General features: G+C 40.7%; 1 pseudogene; it reads right to left on the bottom strand.

The window, feature by feature from the left end:
- Positions 1-514: 514 nt before the first annotated feature.
- Positions 515-2,603, bottom strand: LOC102470536 (zinc finger protein 175-like; annotated as a pseudogene).
- Positions 2,604-20,871: the final 18,268 nt, after the last annotated feature.

The raw sequence follows: 20,871 nt of genomic DNA, 5'->3' as shown, positions 1-20,871 counted from the left end.
TTTAAAAACTCATCTACCTAGACCTCCTTAATGCAGTAAATTCTGCAACAAAACTACTGAACTGAGTTGTACATATATACACATATATGTGACCATAACATGTAGAATGATAGAACAGTCTTATAACCTATAATCACTTTGTTGGCACTTAGAAATATTGCTAGGCCACAATAAACATGGTTATCATTGATAACATTTTCCATAAGCTTTTCTATAAACTGGCAACAGTTTGCTTTATACCATTTTCTATAGAAAGGCTGTTTTCACAGTTAACCTGTTAGGGTTTCTTTCAACGATTAAATTCACAGTCCTTAAGGACAGTACAAATACCAACATTTCTATTGGTAAGAATACCACTTATTCTTAAAAGTTCTCTTCTGAAAAATCTCCCTTATGGATAACAATTTGTGACTTTGTGGTAATTCCTAAAAGTTTTCTGAAGCATGATTCTATAATGTACAATTAAATCTAATTCTTAAAAGAGATTTTTCTCTTCTTCAAGAAACAGTTTGTCTCATGTATGAATTCTCTGATGGATACCAAGAACAGATCTCTGGGCAAAGCCTTTCTTAGAATCAATGCATTAATGAGGTTTATTTCTGCCATGTGTTTCCTGGTGTTTATTGAAGTTTGACCTGTCGGTGAAGGCTTTCCCACACTGGAACACACACAGGGCCTCTCTTCCTGTGTAAATTCACTGATGCACCTTGAGCTGTGCTTTCTTTCAGTCACAGCATTTGTATGTTTTCTCACCAATGTGAGTTCCTTGATAGGTAATCAACCTGATTTCTGGATGAAGGCCTTCCCACATTTGTAACAGATAAAAGCTCGCTCTCTAGTGTGAGTTATCTGATGTTTATGGAAATTTGACCTGCCATAGAAGGCTTTCCATCATTCAGTGCATATGTAGGGTTTCTCTCCTGCGTGAGTTCACTGATGCTCTTTGAACTGGAACTTAGAAGTGAAGGCTTTCCCACAGTAGCTGCATTTGTAAGGCTTCTCTCCCATGTGAATTTGCTGATGTATACTAAGTATTGATTTCTGGTTGAAGACTTTCCCACACTCACTGCATACATAGTGTCTTTCTCCAGAATGAATTTTCTTGTGTATATTGAGATGGGACTTTTGGGTGAAGGATTTTTCACAGTCACTACATTCGTAAAGTTTCTCTCCTGTGTGAATTTGATGCTGTGTCTCAAGTTGTGGCTTTAAAATGAAGGAATTTCCATAGTTGCGCACTGATAACGTTTCTCTCACGTGTGACTTCTTTGATGTACAATCAAGTGTGCCTTCTGGTTGAAGGCCTGCCCACATTCAATACACACATAGGACTTCTGCCCTGAATGGATTCTCTGGTGCAAGCTGAGCACTGACTTCTGGGTAAGAGTTTCCCACATTCATGCTTACATACTGTCTCTCACCAGTATGAATCTTCTGATGTATACTGAGGGTCGAGTTCTGAAAAAAGCCTTTGCCACATTCACTGCATTCATAGAGTATTCATCTACTATGAGTTTAGTTTTCTGATGTCTACAGAGAGATAACATCTGGAAAAAGTCTTTTCTACAGTCATGGCATTGATGGGGCTTCTTTCCAGTGTGAGCTTTCTGGTATATAATCAATTCTGATCTTTGAAAGAAGACTTTCCTACATATATACATATATATATATATATACACATACACACACACACACACACACACACACACATACACACACGGTTTTCGTGGTGGAGTAATGGCTTTTCCACACTTATTGCATTTGTGGAGTTTTCTACACTACAGATCCTTTGTTGGGTTAGGTGACTTCTGGGTGAGATCCCACCCACATTCAGTACTTTCCTCTGGTTTCTCTTGAGTGGGAATTAAATATTGTGTGAGTGACTGTTTATGACCACCGACTTTTCTACATGGATTACCTTTGCAGAATTTCTCTCCTGTATGATTATTCTTGCTACCAGCACTAAAAGAGCTGTGAATATCTGACTAGATCCAACGATGTCATCAAGCTGTTTTGTGGCATTGCTTTGATTTTGACTATTTACTTCTAGGGTAGGCTTCAAGCTTTTTGCGAATGAGCAATACATCTGAGGTCTTTTTTTGTGTGTGTGTGAAGAAACAAGGTAGGGCCTCATGTGAATTATTTTCTCGGGGTCCCTAGATGTGCAACTTCTGTGTTCAGTGTTTTCTGTTGAAGATGGCACCATGACTTAAAGGTTGAATTTGATTTTGTCGATCTCTCTTTGTATGGTCAGCATCCTGCCATTTTTCTAAAATGGAATACCATGAACCATATCCTAAGACTTCGGCCATCATATCATTTTGAAATGAAGTGTTCTCAGAAATTTCCTGTTGTAGAGTTTCAAGCCAAAATTCTCCTTGAATTTGATATAGAAGTTCAGTCTCCCCTATCCAAGATTCCTTTCCTTTTACCCTCCTGAAGATGACCTCTGGGCTAGGAATGGGATACCCCACTGAGAAGAGGTGGCTATGGAACTCCAGTGTCACTTCCTGGAACAGGCACCTCTAGGCAGGGCCCAGTTGTTGCCACTCCTCTTCGCTAAAGCTCACAGTCACATCCTTGGATGATACCAATCCACACATAATCTGTCTTCCTCCTCTTGATAGAAAACCTGGGGCATATGGGATAAATTTAAGAAAGAGGCACATCCCCTCTGGATTTCTATGCTCAGTCTCTCTTGGAGTCAACTCTACTATTTCTAGAGGCTCCAGCTAGAGCTATTGGAGAGAGGGGTCACTGTGAAGGGAGCTCCTGCAGCCTCAATGATGTGGCCAGACCCAGGGGGTCTGCAGACACCAAGAGGACCTCATGACGTTCCTCATTATCACCTTAAGCCTGCCTCTCCTCACTGACAACACAGACTCCCCTCTGCTATAAGACCAAATCACCTCAGCACCCCACACAGGTGAAATGGCCGTTCTGGTCAGTACTGCTGTGGGTTGGACTCCTGCCAGAATGTTTTCAGCAGCACCAGGTCATATTTTTTTTAAATTGGCAATATATTAGACATAAAGCAAATATCAGTAGCATTCTGACAATATTCTAAAACAAAAAAGGATAATAAAAATGAAAGTAAAACTTGTGTCATAGTTTGAATGTTTGTGTCTTCTCCAAAATTCACAGTTCAAAATCTAATCTCTAATATGATAGTGTTGTGAGGTGGGGTCTTTAGGAAGTAATTAAATCTTGAGGGTGGAGCCTTTATGAATGTATCTGGTTTTATTTGCTTGTTTGTTTTTTTGGAGAGGTTTTTGCTATGGGGCACATGCACTCGCCAGAAAGACAGAGAGAGACAGAGAGACAGAAAGCAAGAAATCACCTTTCGGGGGGGATGGCCATGCCACAGTCCCTTCTCCTACATTCTCCTCTTGGGATCCTGGGCACGCATGCACATGCACTTGGCGTGATTTTAAGCCACCGGCTCCGGGACTTGAACCGAGGTCAACTGCATGGGAGTCCAGTGACATAGCCATTACGCCAACTGCTGGTCCTGCCTTTATGAATGTATTAATGCTATAATAAAAGGTCAAGTTCAGCCTCCTTTGGGCTCCTTACTCTTCCACATTTCTGCCATGTGGGGAAGTGTTCCTTCTCTCTGGAAAATGCAGCAAAAGGCACCATCTTGAAAACAGAATTCAGGTCCTTACCAGGATCCAAACCTGCTGGCATCCTGATCTTAGACTTCTCAGCCTCCATACTGTGAGTTACAAATTTCTGTTCTTTATAAATTACCTAGTCTCAGGCATTACATTATAATTGCACAAATGGACTAATATAACCCTGAAACAACTTGACAGTCACATGAAAAACTCAGCATACAACTGCAATTTGGAGAACATTCTTCTGAACAATTAAGCAACTGCCTAATATAATTTATACATTTAAAAAAAATCTTTCCTTATGTGAATGCAAGTCCCAAGAATTCAGACTCATGTTCACTATACTACCCCCAATGTATACATAGGATATTGTTTGAGTAGAGCATGTTGAATAAATGAATTAATTAATGCATATCAACACCATGAGTTTCTAGTTATGAAGTGCTTGAAAGAAGAAGTATAGTCTTAAATACATATATTACAAATGAATAAACTTCAAGTACGAGTTAAATATTTACCTTGAGAATTTAGAAAATAATTAAATTCAAGGAAAGTACAAGGAGTTTTTAAAATGTGTGGAACCTAAGGAAACAAAATAAAAGGAATGAGAGGAGACCAAAATGGTCATCAGACCCATACAGTTTATTTTAGGCAAGATCTGTGAAGTCTCGAAGAATAAATAATCCCTTTCTTATAGAAAAGAAAATCATATTACAACACATGCATACACTCATGTGCATGAGAGAGAAAGCACTCTCAACAGGGCCTTACCACACCACTGTCCCCTGAGGATCTTGGGCAGCTGTGATACACCCAGTGTGTTTTCAGGCTGACCCTGAGATCTAAACTTGCAGCAGCCTTGTGGCTTCCAGCACTGCAACCCAGTTTACTATGAACTGTGCTAAGGAGGCTGGGCCCTTAGAGAGCATTTTTTTAGGGGGTGGGGTGGGGGAGGTTTTTGCAATAGGGCACGTGCACTTGCTAGCCAGACAGAGAGACAGAAAGCGAGAAATCACCCCCCCCCAGGGGGGATGGCCACGCCGCAATCTCTTCTCCTCCATTCTCCTCTCAGGATCTTGGGTGCAAACGTGCCTAGTGTGAGTTTAAGTCACTGGGTCCAGGATTCGAACCACGGTCGACTATGTGGGAGTCCAGCGACATAGCCATTACGCTAACTGCTGGTCCCCCATTAGAGAGCATTTTTAAAAGACTTGAAAAAGGAAGAATGGCATAGTTACTTTTATAAGGTTAATATAACCTTTATATCAAAACTAGGCAACAAAATTTATAAATCAATTTTATTTATGAATTTATATGTAAAAATCTTAAGCAAAATATCAGCAAATAAAATCTAGTACTGTAGAAAGAAATGAACAGACAGCCATAAGCAAGTAGTGTGTGTTCAAAGAATGTAAGGAAGGCATTCCATTAGAAAAACCATTAATGGGGGCCAGCAGGTAGCATAGAGGTTAAGGCACTGGATCCCACATGGTCAACTGTGAGACTCATGAGGTTTGAGTCTCAAACCTGGTGGCTTGAAAATCATGCCAGATGCATGTGCATGCATGCCCAGGATGCTGAGAGGAGAATGGAGGAGAGGAAATTGTACTGTGGCCATTCCCCTTAATGGAGGGGGGTTATCTTTTACTTTTTCTCTCTGTCTCCCTCTGTCTCTGGAGAGTGCAAGTGCCCTATAGCACAAACTGGAAAAAGAAAAGAAAAGAAATCCCATTAATGTAAGTTACTGCATCACAGAGGAAAGGAGGGTTATGACCAACTCCATGAAGGCAGAAAACAAAAATCATTTGGTAAAATTTCAGTTATTCATGTGTTTAAAAAATGCTAGCAAACTGAGAATGGTAGAAAAAATTCTTAGCATTTGAAGAAAATTTGCACTTGATATGATCATCTGAGAGACAATTAGAACAATGTAAAAACTAGAAGGCTACAAAACCAATTCTGAATATAGGAGATAATACTTGCAATAAGGTTAGCTGAAATACAGTCACGCAACACATAATGACATTTCACTTAATGACAGGCCAAATGTACAGTAGTGGTCCCATGAATTCATGATGATGCTGAGAGATGACTATTGCTTAGTGACACCATCACAGCCTGACGTATGACTCACATGTTTGATGGGATGCTGGTGTAAACAGCCTGCACTAACAGTCATATAAAAGTATGACGCATACAGCACATGACGCCTGCTAATGATGATACACAGCTATGCTATGGGCTAATACTATGTTTTCTTTATCATTATTTTAGAGTGTACTCCTACTTGTTGAAAAAGTTTAGCATAAAGCTGTGCCGCGTATGTCTCCTATGCTGTGCCTCCTGACTGGACCATTTTCTCTTGTGCTTGATTTAATTCTGGGCTATTTTGTTCATCGTGGTCTTCCACGGAGACAAGGTGTGCAGGTGGAAGGCAATGATATTGACGATCCTGACCCAGTGTAGGTGTAGGTTAATATGTGTGTCTTTTTTTTCCTTTTCTTTGTTTTGTTTTATTTTCTCTCTTTCTTTCCTCCATAAGTGAGAGAAAGAGGGACACCCTCACAAGCGTGTTCATGCCACGAGATACCCCAGCCTGACCTGGCCAAGGATCTCTTTGTGAGCCTGGAACAGAGAGGGTGGCCCCAGGATGAGAATCCAGGACATTTCCATGTGGGCCCAGTTGTGGTACCACTATACCACCATCTGGCTCCATGGCCTTTATTTTTTTTAACAGAAAAAGTTTTAAAAAATGTTTAAATTGAAAAGAGCTTATAGAATAAGAATATAAATAAAATATTTTTGTACAGCCACAAACAAGTTTGTGGGTTTTTTTTTTTAATTAAAAAAAATTGCTATAGTACATGAGCTCTCACCAAAGAGAGACAGAGAGAGAAAGTCAGAAAGCGCCCCCCAGGGGGTAGCCATGCTACAGTCCCTTCTCCTCCATTCTCCTCTCACAGTCTTGGGTACACACATGCACATGCACGCATGCACGTGCACACATCTGGTGTGTTTTTCAAGCCACTTGGTCTGGGACTTGAACCACATAATCAGTCATGTGGGGTCCAGCCACCTTAACTTTAACCAGCCATCTCGCTGGCCCATGTTTGTATTTTTTAAACTAAGTGTTATTACAAAAATCAAAAAGTTTATAAAGTGAAGTTAATTTATTACTGGAGAGATAAAAACATTTTTTATGAATGTAGCATAGCTTGCGTGTACAGTATTTATAAAGACTACAGTAGTGCACAGTAATTTCCTCAACCTCTGCACTCACTCCCCGCTCACTCATTGACTCCCACAGAGAAACTTCCTGGCCTGTAAGCTTTATTAATCATGGTAACTGTCCTGTATAGATAGGTATACCATTTTTTACCTTTACCTTATTTTGATGGTAACTTTTCTATATTTAGAAATTTTTAGGTGTACAAATATGACTGTTACAGTTGCCTACAGTTTTCAGTAGAGTTATATCCTCTATAGGTTTGCAGCCTAGGAGCAATAGGCTAGACCAGACAGTCCAAGTCTGCGGTAGGTGATACCACCTAGGTGTGTGTAAGCACACTCTGTGATGTTCGCACAATGGTGAAACTGCGTGGTGACGCATTCTCCAGATATATCTCCACCACTAAGTGATACATGGCTATCTATAAAGAACTCAGGTCAGAAAGAAAAAGACAAAACTGATTAGATAAAAATGGACAGAGATTATAAATAACAAATCACTACGAGAAACATAAATCACCCATTAACATTTCGAAAAGGTGCTCTGGGAACTGCAAATTTGTTTTATCATTTCTTAGCCATCAAATCACCAAAGTTTTTGTGGAGATGAGGAAAACTGGAATTTTTATACAGCTAGTGGAATAAAGAAGTCTACAATCCCTTTGCAAAGGAATTTAGAGCTATGTACTACAATACATTGCTTTGATTCTGATAGGTTTCTGCCCCATCTCCACCCCTGCCCACCCTCGTCACTACATTTGGACATTTCTGAAATGCAGATTAACCCTACAATCATTGGTTCTTGATGACTTTAAATTAAAGCATTTTTTGTGCAACTTACATTAGATGACTTCAGTTTTAATGAAATATATAGTAAAACTGAAGCTGTTAATCTTTTTTGATGTAGCAATTTGATTTATAGACATATCACTAGACACTCACATCTAAACACAGACGTATATGACACTACCTATCATAAAATTTTTTGTACATTTCAAAGTTTCATTCTAAGAAGCTAAAAGGTTGATTTAACATTCATATCAATAAAGTGCTGTTGCCATCAAACAGAGAATAGTGGATTATCTCCCATCTGAGAAGTCTAGGAAAACTGCTTAATTATGTGACTCATTGATGATCTCAAGACCTCAGTTTCTTGCTTACTTCCAGACCACAACCTCTCTCACAGGAAGTTTCAAAAATAGTACAAAGGGGTCCAGTGCTTCTATCACCCAATGGTTACACCTTCCACAACTCTAACAGAGTCCCCAAACCGAGACATTGACATTTGTACAATGGGCCATGTATCTAATTCTACGCCTTTTTACCACATGTGTAGATTCATCAAATCAAAGCTGCAATCATTTGAAGTCAAGATAGGGAGTTACTCTTTCACATAGAAATTTTCCCCTTGATAACCTTTCTAGGCTCAGTCACCTCCTTAACTCCAACCATCCCTAACTCCCAGGAATCACTGTTTTGTTCTTCATCCATAACAGAATAGTCAATACTAAAACGTAGCAATTTATTTTACAAAGCATCAAAAAATAAATGGATGAATAAATAGTTGGATGAATAAATGGATGAATAGATAGAATGATAAAGCAAATATACCAAAATGTCAGTTATAGGATCTAAGTAGAGGGTACATGATTGTTCAGTGCACAAGTCTTAAAATCCGTATATTTTCCACTTTTCATCCATACAATGTTGAAGAGGAAAAAAAAAAATCTAAATGTCCACTAACAGGGAAATAGGGAAATGGATATGTAAATTATAATTTATTTTTGTAATGTGTTACTCTATATCATTTATGCTGAAGGAACTAGATCAACATGTAATAATATGTCTACCTCTCATAAATGATATGTTATAAAAAGCAATTTTTGGATTAGTGCATATGATGAAATTTAAACTAATATACATAAAACTAGTGCAAGATTAACCAATATTTTGAAGGTTTATTTTACTTATTTTCATAATTAATTATACAATGATATTATGTGTTTTATCTGAGTATTGTTAAGTATATGAGTGCATGCTATGTTCTTTTTACTTTCTAGATTTGAAACACTCTTTTTTAAATACATTATTAAATTTCACTTTCTTTTATACATTCAATCACATTATTTAGCTTACAAAGTGAATATTCTAACAGGTGAACATTTCTCCCTAGTCCAGTTGATAAAACTATAAAATATCTTCTACAGATAATACCACATTTCTTTGTCCCATTAGATTTGAAATACTCTTATGAAATAAAATACAAATTGAAAAAGAAATGTCAAATAGGGCCAGCTGTGGTGGCACAGTGATCTTGCAATACCCTATGAGGCTAAAGTCCTGTGGGATGACTCTAGGTTCGCATCCCACTATCTCCCTGTACACCCAGGCATGTGGCCTGTAATCCTGGCAGGCTGAGGCTGTGGTGAATCACGGAATAAAGAACCCTGTTGCCAGTGCTTGTCTGTCTATATGGCTCTTTTTATCTCACTCTCTCTCTCATGGAAGAAATAAGTAAGTTAATTTTTAAAAAAAATTTAAAAAGAAAGAAAAAATGCCACACAGACCTGCATACAATGGAAGTTACTGGCTCAAAATTATACCTCAGAAAAGTATGAGTCACCTAGACACATGTCCTTTTATAGTCTCTCAAATTATGGGACACATTTGCCAATTACTTTACTTTGACGAACAAGGTACTTCTGGGAGAAAACACATTATTCTGAAACGACCTCAATCAATGCTAGCTTGGATGTTTATAGAGGTCCCATGATAGAACCAGTAAACAAGGAAGCAAGTAAATCTAACACACATTTAGTAATTATTCCTGTGAGGATGGCCTTACCACTGCAAGTGTTGGTTATCGTTATAAATAAAACCTTTAACTCTACTTGAAAATGAAACAGACTAAGAGCTTGTACCATGCAGTCAATGAACAAACACACACAGAACAGATGTTACAAAACAAACAACAACAAAAAACAAAAAGTGCTCATGATCCCCTTAGCACAAATGTTAAGATAGCATTACCTCCAGTGAGGATAAATGAGTTTTGATTTTTGGAGACCTTGAAATATGCTATTTTTTTTGTTTGAGTAGTTATGGCAAGCATCTTCTTGACTCAGTCACATGTATGCTATTTATCTCTGCATTTTATTCTACAGGATAATGTACTATATATAATAATACATATTATATTTTATTATACAGAATAATAATATTATTTCACAATGAAAGAATAAGTGTCCTGAAATTGTGCAAATTAGTACTGGTGGCTTGGAATAAAAATTCTTGTGGTGGTGTTATCTGAGAACTCAAACACTGCTGGATTTCAAATTACTTGGATAGAAGAAAACTGGCATGCTCAGGAAAAATTGTTCAATGACTCACAGTGGCCTCCGTCACGCCAGAGAAAATCATGTAGAGAACGCATGTGAAAAGTTTGAATGAAATTATTTCCTGAAATGTGAGTAGAAAGACTCATCATTTGTAAATTATAATCTTATATGCAATTTTAAATAGATACATAACTGAACAATAAACTCAGGATTATCATTAGATAATAGATTATGTTATCTATAACCTACAATTGTATAAATGTAATTTGTCTAAAAATCTTTGGAGAGTGAAGATATTTTCATTGAGAAAGTGGTGATTATTTTGTATTTGGGGCCATCTTGTTTAAAGGCATATATTGTTTTTTATAATTGAAAAAACTATGGCTTAAGATCTTTCTTAGCTGGTGTAGCTCGCAGACTTGAAATATTTATGTCTGGAAAGATCTTTACAAATCATCCATTTTTCCTCCTATTCTCTCATGTAGTGCAATGAAAGAAGGGAGAGTTTGATCTCCCTGAAGGAAAGATTACCCCCCAAAGACTTGGAGATAAAGAAAAATAATAGAGTTGTCAAAAAGATTTCACTCTCCCCGTGGTCTTGATAGATATTTGTCAACTTTTGTCAGAATGGCTTGTCATTCTAATGCTTTGGTCATCCCTAAAAACAAGAAACTGCTAGCACTATGGCTCTGGAGCAGTGACTAGAGAGAATCTGTTCATTCCTAAATCATTATGCAAGAGGACAACATGGCAAGATAAATCAGGGCTGAATGAGAAAGAGCCACAGTTTGATAAAGAAATATTTTTGTGAGTCACTGTTGCACCATATCAGGATACCAAGATCGGGATAAAGAGAGGTGATCAGTAAATTCACTGTACAGAAAATTAAATTTAAATCATATATATATATATATACATATATATATATATATTTCATACAGGAATGTATTTCATACAAGAATATAGCCAAATAATTTTAAATCTTCAGTTACAAACTACTTTCTTTCACCCAATCCCTCTGAAGATCAAGGAAAACAAAAAACCTACCACTGAGTTCATGAAACAATTTTTAGATAGAGGTATTTCTTATATGAGCATCCTAATGCTACTTTGGCTAGCTATGGTTAGGCTGCCCTTCAGTGATATCCAGAGAAAGGTCTCATTATCTAAAACTGAAAACCTTTTTTTTTTTTCCTTTTGTGTGTGTGTGTGTGTGTGTGTGTGTGTGTGTTGTGTGTGTGTGTGTGTGTGTGTGTGTGTGTGCTATAAAGCACATGCATTCACCAGAGACAGAGGAAGACGAATGAAGAGAAAGTGAGAAATCACCCACCCCCTGGGGGGATGGCCATGGTGAAATCCTTTCTCCTCCATTCTCCTCTCAGGATTTTGGGCATGTACGCAAATGCACCAGGCATGAGTTTCAAACTGCCAAGTCCTGGCCTCAAACCATGGTAAAGCATGTGGGAATCCAATACCTTAGCCACTATGCCACCTGCTGGCCTCAACAGGAAACTTTTTATAGGATAACCAGTCACTAAGCAATGAAAGTGATGTGAAGTATCCTTAATACCTACAATGTTCATTGTGGATACTATGGAAGTTCCTTTCAAAACTGTTTTACATGCAGTTCAGATGCATAGAACTTTCTGAAAACCACTGTTAAATGAGAGACATAAAAGCCATGGGTGGGCCTAGATACTAGGAAAGATGTTTGTCAGTAAGCAACTGAGGCCTTCAAGAAGTCAAAAGACTACATTGACAAGGAGTGGTGACTAATACATAGCACATAGTCAATAAGTATTTGTTGAATGAATCAAGTGAATTAGACAGACATCTACGAATAGGCCATATAAGGTCAGAAATACATGTGGATCCAAATAGATGAGGATTCAGTTGGCTTCTGAGAATTGGGGAAACCTAAGAATTCTTTCCACTCCCTGCAGAGAAGGCAAAGAAAATTGGTTCAGTCGAGAATAATGATGCAATAGGCATGACTAGTACTAGGAGGTACAGTTTTTCAAGCATAAGCATTTTATTCCTTAGATTAAAAATACTCAGTATTTCCCACTTTTCGGAGGAGAAAGTCTAAATCTTCATTATGGCTGTCTTTGGCCAGCTTCTCCCAAAAGCAGATCATGAACCAAGAATTTCAGAGCTTATTATTTATTAAGAAAATGCTTCCAGTGTTAGCCTTGTAATGTAGTGGGTTAGGGCTATACAGAGGAAATCAGATCCCATATGACTGACAAGGGTTTGAGTGCTGGCCCCAGCCACCTGAAAATCATGCCAAGTGTGCACACGTGCAAAAGATCCTGATAGGATGGAAAATTGGAGGCAAAAGGATTATGTGTCATGATCAGGCTCCATTCAAGGGGTGCTTTCTCTTGTTCTGTCTCTCACAATATTTATATCATTCATGTATGTGCCTTCTGGTATGAAAAGAGAAATAAATAAATAAATAAAGAGAGAGAGGGAAAAAAGGGAGGAAGGAAGGAATAGAGAGAAAGAAAGAGAAAACAAGAGATAAAATGAGACAGAGAGGGAGAGAAAAAAATAATAAAGAAAGAATGAGAGAGAAAGGGGAGAGAGAGAGAAAGGAGAGAGAGATACTGAGAGAAAGGAAGGAAAGAAGAAAAGAGAGAAAAGAAAAAAGAAAAGAAAAGGAGAAAGAAAGAAAGAAAGAAAGAAAGAAAGAAAGAAAAGAAAAGAAAAGAAAAGAAAAGAAAAGAAAAGAAAAGAAAAGAAAAGAAAAGAAAAGAAAAGAAAAGAAAGGAGGGAGGGAGGGAGGAAGGGAGGAGAGGGAGGAAGGGAGGGAGGGAGAGAGGAAGGGAGGAAGGGAGAAAGAAAAAGGGAAGGGAAGGAAAGAGGAAAGGAAAGTGCTTTCAAGAAAATGGATTAGAGAAGGAGAAAAGGATAAGAATGAGATTTCAGATCATGTCCTCTCCTCAGCCTGACCAAGGTGAGTGGTGGAGCATAAATGGCATCGGAGTTTGTTCTGTCTCAAGAAAGAAAACTAGAATTTTGTACTCCCCACAAGTTGGTCATTGGCTATAGGTCACCCCATGGGATGTCAGCTCAATTTTTAATAAAAGGTAGATGCTCTAATAGCCCAAGAATCACCCTTTGAAGAAGGTCACAAATACTGGACGTTAGCAGCAAAACACATGGAAGCTGGGGGATGTATGCACAGAAGTAGTAAAAGGATAGGAGAGGATTTAGGATCATTAAAGGTCTCTGTGACAGCACCATCTAGGCCCCATCATCCTTTCCATAGTCATCTCTCTTCAAGCCCCTTATATTAGTCAGGATTCTCCAGAGAAACAGAATCAGTACAATGCATGTACAAGGGATCTTCAAAAAGTTAGGGAGCCAGCAGTTAGTGTAATGGCTATGTCGCTGGACTCCCATGTAGTCGACCACGGTTCGTGTCCCGGACCCGGTGGCTTAAAACTCACGCCGGGCGCGTGTGCGTGCGTGCCCAAGATCCCAAGAGGAGAAGGGAGGAGAAGGGATTGCGGCGTGACCATCCCCCCTGGGGGGTGATTTCTCGCTTTCTGTCTCTATGTCTCTCTCTGTCTGTCTGGCGAGCGCACGCACCCTACAGTGAAAATCTCTCAAAAAAAAAAAAAAGTTCATGGGAAATGCATATTCTGAAAAAACTATATGTGGACTTCAAATATTTTGCACTAAAATAAACTCCTACTTTAATTCCATTTTCCACGAACTTTTTGAAGTCCTCTCATCTATTCATCCATCCATCTCTATATATAGAGAGAAAGAGAGGTTGAGATTTATTGTAAGGAACTGGTTCATGTGAATATGAAGGCTGAGAAGTTCTGTGATCTGCTATCTGCAAGGTGGAGACCCAGGAGGACTGTTGATATAAGTTCAAGTCTGAGTGCAGAAGACCAGTATCCCAGCTAAAAAATAGGCAGAGAGAGTAAATTCTCCTGCTTCTCTTTGTTGTCCTAGACAGGTCTCCAAATGACTGGCTTACACCCATCCACATCAGGAGGGCAATCAGCTTCACTCAATCTACTGGTTCAAATGTCAATCTCACTCAGAGACACCCTCACAAACACACTCAGGACCATATTTAACCATATATCTGGGCACCCTATGTCCAAGGAAGTTGACCACAAAAGTAGCTATCATGTTCTCCTTAATCTCCTCACTCAAGCCACATGGACTCAGGTCCCAAGTATGAATGCATAGATGGGGGCTCAGCCAAGAAAAGGAGGTGACACAGCCAGGAGTGTTCAGATGCTCCATTCGGAAAGCTTTGCCATAGGAAGGCTACAACGACCTCAATTCCAAAAATAAGTCAGTCTTGTTTTTGTTTTTATTTTAAATTTTTGTTCTGTTTGGCCTTTTCTTTGTGTGTGTGTGTGGGGGGGCGTATGTGTGTGTGTGTGTGTGTGTGTGTGTGTGAGAGAGAGAGAGAGAGAGAGAGAGAGAGAGAGTGGCTTTTGTCTTTTAGAGCAGACTGGCTTTTATTTTACTGAGCTCCAGAAGTCAGAGAAGATGATAGAGGCCTTTGCTCTACGGTATGTGTGTGTGTGTGTGTGTGTGTGTGTGTGTGTGAGAGAGAGAGAGAGAGAGAGAAAGAGAGAGAGTGGCTTTTGTCTTTTAGAGCAGACTGGCTTTTATTTTACTGAGCTCCAGAAGTCAGAGAAGATGATAGAGGCCTTTGCTCTACGATGTGTATTCTCAAAAGAGGCTAGATCATCTCTCAGAGGATGGGAATTGCTTTTTTGGGGTAAGGGTGCAAAACAACTTTACTCTTATGTGTAAAGCCCAGGTATACATATACATAAGCAGATAAGTAGATTATCCATGGTATTAAAATTTCATAGGTGAGCAATGGATTAAATGTATCAGAAGGTTCGGGGTGGGGGGGAGGAGCAAGAATAACAATGACGAAGCTGAAAAGATAATTCTACTAAAAGGGAGAAGCTCCATATGATATCTTCTGATGGGCATCTGAAGGAACCAAGCATTTGGAACTGCCCAAAGGGCACACAGGGAGTTGGTGAAGGAGACTATAGACCAGGACACTTTGACAATAGACCACTGTATGTTCCATTTTTTTTTCATGCACAAAAAATATGACACTGTGTGAGCAGAGTCTCAATCTCTGCATCTCATGAACCTAGCTTTCCATGGAGGTGACACTTTGGAAATAAAGTGCATAACCTATGTGGTTAAATTGCACACTTTGGGGGCCAGCATGTGGTTAAGGCACTGGACTCCCACATGGTTTGAGTCCCAGGCCCAGCAGCTTAAAAATCACCTCAGGCATGTGTGTGCATGCCCAAAATCCTGAGAGGAGAATAGAGGAGAAGGCATTGCGGCATGGCCATCTCCGCAGGCTGTGATTTCTCTCTCTCTGTGTCTCTCTGTCTCTTTCCTCCCTGGTGAGGGGGAGAGATGTCACATGCTCTATGACAAAAACCTTTTTTAAAAGAATTGCACACCGTTAGGATCCTTGAGATGAAATATGTTGTCTTACCATCTCACTGGTGTGACAGGAGACAGTGAGAAGGGACAGAGGACCGACGAGAGAAGCTGTGACACCAGGACAAAAGGGAGAACAGAAGGAACACAGACCTTGAGAAAGGGAGAGAATAAACGTGCTCTAGGGAACAGGCATTTTTCTGACTCCCTGTTCATCCTTCATGTCTAAGGTTGGACTGTCTCGTGGTGCTTAAATTCCATCCAGAAGGCCGAGGAGATAAGGTTTAAACATGAAAAAAAAATCTGGTGCATGATAACTAAGGTTTTACTTTCCATCTGATAATTCAGGGACATGAGACTTACCCATGTGACTGGTAGCGTCACAATTTTCCCCAGCATCTGTTTTATTCAGCTGTTAGTCAATCAGTTAACCGCTTATTGAACACCTACTAAGTACCAGACCTTGTCCTAAACACTGATATTGGCGATGGGAAAGCACCAAAATACACTAATAAAAACCAGGTTCTTCCCTCACTTCAGGCGAATTGAAAATTTCTCAGTGGGGCTAAGTAAGATAGGTACCCGAACCCGCATTTTAATAAAATTACCCTCCACTCCATGGCTGGCATGTGGTAAGCATATTTTCTGATGCTGGAAGGAGGAAATGGGCCATGTCACATGTGCGGGTGCCACTCTCCTCTGGCAGACTTCTTAATCTATGTTTGAGGGGCAGTCAGGACTAAATGACATTATGGGAACAAAAAAGGAAAATGCAAAAAAAAAAAAAAAACTTTTAATTGGCTTACTCTGATCTCCCTGCTGCGATTGTATCATGGAGTTGGCAGCTTGTCACTTGTGGTTGCTAGGCAACCCTGAACGGTAAGGCAAACGTGTCAGCCCGTGTTTTCCATCTTGTTGTTTGAGTCTCCTGGCGTCTGGGGCTGAAGTCTGGTTCTACCTGACCCTCAACAGGGGTCTGGGATGCTCCATGCAGCCCCACGAAAAAGCCTCTGACCTACCACTCAAAGCTGCCTCGTGGGCAAGTTCTTGATAAAACTTCAGCCCTTTATCAACCATGTGGCACTCTAGCTGTGACCTTTCTGAAAAGACCCCAGTGGCCCTGTCCAGGTGTTCCCAGCCCTCAGGTGTACCAGCTGAGGAGGTGCAAGAGCAGACAGATGCAGCAGAATGCTTGCCTTGCTCCACCTTGCCACGCTCTCCAGACACTCGGGGCCCCTCCTGGACGCAGTCTTACATATGCCCAGGCATGGAGCCCACAGAGGAAGGGATTTGCAGTCAGAAAGAGCTGGGTCTATCTGTCGCCTGGAAGACTCGATGTTCTCGGGTCTACAGTGGAGATAACACTACTTCTATCCAGTGTGCCGGTGAGTTTTCACTGAGGAATAAAATCCATGCAAAACATTAAGCACAATGCCTGACCTCACATTTTAACACTGTCTAGAGATCCACAAAGAACTTCAAGGCATTCACAGAGTCCTGGAACTAGAATGGAAGTCAGCTAGTGATTGCAGAAGCCATCATTCCCCGAATTGAGAATCTGAGACTCAGTCAGAGACACATAGCCGACGCTATGTTACTAGGGACTCAAACAAAGGGCTTAGGAGGGGTTCGGACCTGGGCCAGTCTCTAAGAGCAGTGGGTGACGGCTGTATGCTAGCAGTCAGATCCTGTGTGGTCAACCATGGTGTGAATCCCAGCCATGTCAGCTTGGAAAACATGCCAGGTGCATGCGTGCATGTGCTCAAAATCCCAACGGAAGGAGAAATGGCGGAAAGGAGATGGTGGAGTGACCATGCCTGTTGGATGTGTTTTCTTTCTCTCTGGTAACTTAAAAAAAAAAAAAAATTTTTAAAAAGCATCCTCCTGTGTTGAGCACATCCAGTAGGCAAATGAGTATCTGTATTTGTACTGAATAATCAGAGCAGTGGTCAAGGTAATCCCTATCCAGAAAACAATTTCTTAATTCTGAACCAGTGCCGTGCACCTCAGGCAAGGCCAGTGCCTCATAGCTGTCTGATGGAATCACCTGTCACCTTCGGAAGAAAGTCCACCCTCTTTGCCATGGCCTCCAAGACTGTTCTAGGCCTGGCAACTGCTCCTGCCTCCGTGCAGGTGCTCCCATGCCCCAGTGATCTTCTGCTGATCCTTAGACATGCAGAAAGTCTCCTGCCTCAGGCTCTTTGCATGAGCTAACCCTACTCTCAGAATGCAGACGTCCACATGCTCCCTCCTGCACTTGCTTCAAAGTATTGCTCAGAGACGGTCATATCTGCACCGAGGCCTTTCATGATCTTCTGTTAAGTATTGCTGTCCCCTCTCTCAAGCACTGTCCATCCCCCTTCACTGCTTTTTTGATGCAGGACTTGCCACCACCTGACACATTACATGTGCGTTTGTTGACTGTGAACAGCCCCCACCAGCCGCTAAACTGTAAGCTCCGTGAGTTCCCAAATCTTTGTCTTTGGATTATGGCTATTTTCCCAGCACCTAGAACTGTGCCAGGCATACAGTACACACTCAATAAACATTTGTTGACGTCATAGAAGCCTCTGTGAGCGAAGTACCCTCTTTTTCCATGCTTTCCCGACCTCTGCCTTCTGAACTCCTACTTGCCCTTTATATAGCAAAAGTATCACCTCCTTTCAGAAGTTTGTCCTCGCTCCCAATGGAATGGAGACCCTGGATTATAGGCCCATAGAATCCTACACTTCCTTCCAGAAAGAATTGTTAAGATCATCTATTTACCTGGTGTCCTGCCAGAAGCTCGACTTCTGATCATCAGAGGAGTAAATAAATAAAAAGGAGTCATCCTTGAACTAACTATTCTGAATGTTTTTCAGAGACCAAGCTTCTTGTCCCCAACTCCTCCACCCTTGCCCCAGTCGCAAAGCCCCAAACTCAGTCTCCCTCCAGATTGAGCCATGGGGGAGGGGGGAGAGCAGGACTGGCATGAATTCATTCTTATATTCCCATCATGCAACATAGTTCCTGGCACACGGCAAATGTGCAAAACTTCTCAAAGGAGAACAGCCGGCGCTGACCAAGTGCACCCTCTGAGCCACAAAATGGTCTATCGGGGCGCGTCAGCCTCAGAACTCTGTAATTCGGGAGAGGATGATTCTTCGATGTGGGGCTGTTCTGCGCATGGTAGACTGTTGAGTGGCACCCTGGCCTCTGTATGCCCACAGTACAGACACTCTTGCGACAACCTCAATGCCTGCAGACATTACCAAATGCCCCCTAAAAGTAAAGCATGCCCTCAATTGAGAACCATTGATCTGCACTTGCTGTACATTAATTACTAATAATTCAGCCCTCAGGGCAATGCTACAAGGGATCTACAGTTATTAAGTTTATACTGCAGATGAGCAAAGTATGATTCAGAGAGGCTAGGCAACTTACAGAAAGTAACACAGCTAGAAATGAACAGAATCGGGACATAAACTTGGCAATCAGGCTCAATTGAGGCAAGGCTGGTGAGGAAGGAGACTTGGGACCAGTAAGCACTGAGTAGCTCTCACCCTCCAGCACTATTCTAAACCGTTACTTGGATTATCTCCCTTAATCCTAGTGAGGTTTTATCACAGCAATTGTTATTTCTAACTTTGTACAAAGGAGGACATTGAGGCACAGAGAGCACCTAGCTGAGTCAGTGAAGCTAGAATCAAAGGCGGGGCAGCCTGACTACAGTTCAGGATGGTGGGTGGTGGAGGGCAATTTCATGTCTGCAAGGTCATGCTGCCTTTGCCCAGGTCCCCTGCCAGGTAGGCTTTGGCAGAGTCCCCATGTTCCCACAAAAATAGCTTCTCAGCTGCTCACGCTCACTGTGCTCGCTTCCTGGGGGCGATGAGCCCTGAGGGTCACGAGGAGCACTTTCATGTTCCAAAGCAGTCTTAGACACAAAGCCACCTCTGTGGGGTGAGCACCAGAGGCTTCCCCGGGGCTGGGACTTCCAAAGTGGGGGCAGCTTTTATGTGCACTCACCCAGGCTTCATATTCATAGAAAAGTCCACAGAGAGCCTGATGGGGAGATGTTAGGGGTATTTTCAGAATATTATGAGAGTCTCCACTTAAAAAAAAATAAAGTGAACTACGAGGCACCCTCCCAATTCCCTTCCTTGCAGTGGTTACTAAAGCAGAGAAGGCGTTTCAAAGATGTCTCTTGACATGATTGCCTGGTGTGTAAAATAATGATCAGATCATTTTCCCCCAGCCATTTCATTCAATGAGTCCAAATAAGATTATTGAGAAATGGCAAGGTCTTGTAGGAAATATCTATTCTGACCTTGGGCATTGTGAGTAGGACTGACTCGCAGGAAACGAGATCCCCTTTCATTGTTAAAGATGACAATTCTGCAGCTTCTTTTCCAAACAAGGTGACCCCCAAGGTATCAGGGAAGAACCACTCTAACGGGACAATAATTTATCACACATAACTGTCCACTGTCCCCACATGAGGGAGAGGCTCTGTGTACGACTGCTTCTGTGATTCTCTGACATGAAGCAATGTCAGTTTCTCTTAAGCAAATCTCTCAGCTTCGAAGAAATGCAGAGAAAAAAAATGATAAGAAACAAAGCCTAATCCATTTTCCTCTTCCAGACATTCGTTTTCTGAAAAGCTCAGCTGGTTAAGTAGATGAAAAAAGGTGAGTGAAGTCCAATAAGAAAAGAAGAATGCAATTTGCAGTATCAGATATTAAAATGTACACTGAAGCAATAATAATTCCAGTGATAAATGTATGTGTAGAAGAATTGGCAAAAGAATCAATGAATCAACTGTACAGTTCCACAACAAGTATTGTACATTTCATCTTTCCTCTCTCCTTCCTTCCACATGTGCATCCACACACCCTGTGGGCGCCATGAGCATGAACCCATTTGCCAGTAGATGTGACTTTGTGAATCTGTACAGAGAGGATGATTTATCAACCAGTGTATACTCAAGAAAACAGAAAACAGTCTAGGTATTTCAGAGAGGAATTTAATACAGGAAATGGATCACAAATGTATAAAAAAAAGTCAACAAAGGGCAACAGTCATCATGCTCTGAGATTACCATTTGTGGGAATTCAATATCTTCTCTGAGTTGGAGGATTAAAATAGAGAATGTGTTATCAAGGGCCTAGGAGTCTGCATGCCTGCTAATGCTGTTGCCAGAGGCAAAAAAAAAAAAAAAAAAAAAAAAAAAAAATAAATGGACTTTTTTT

The sequence above is a fragment of the Tupaia chinensis genome, unplaced genomic scaffold (genome assembly GCF_000334495.1).
Source record: "Tupaia chinensis unplaced genomic scaffold, TupChi_1.0 Scaffold000182_1, whole genome shotgun sequence".
NCBI lineage: Eukaryota > Metazoa > Chordata > Mammalia > Scandentia > Tupaiidae > Tupaia > Tupaia belangeri.
This window is presented reverse-complemented; position numbering and strand designations above follow the sequence as displayed.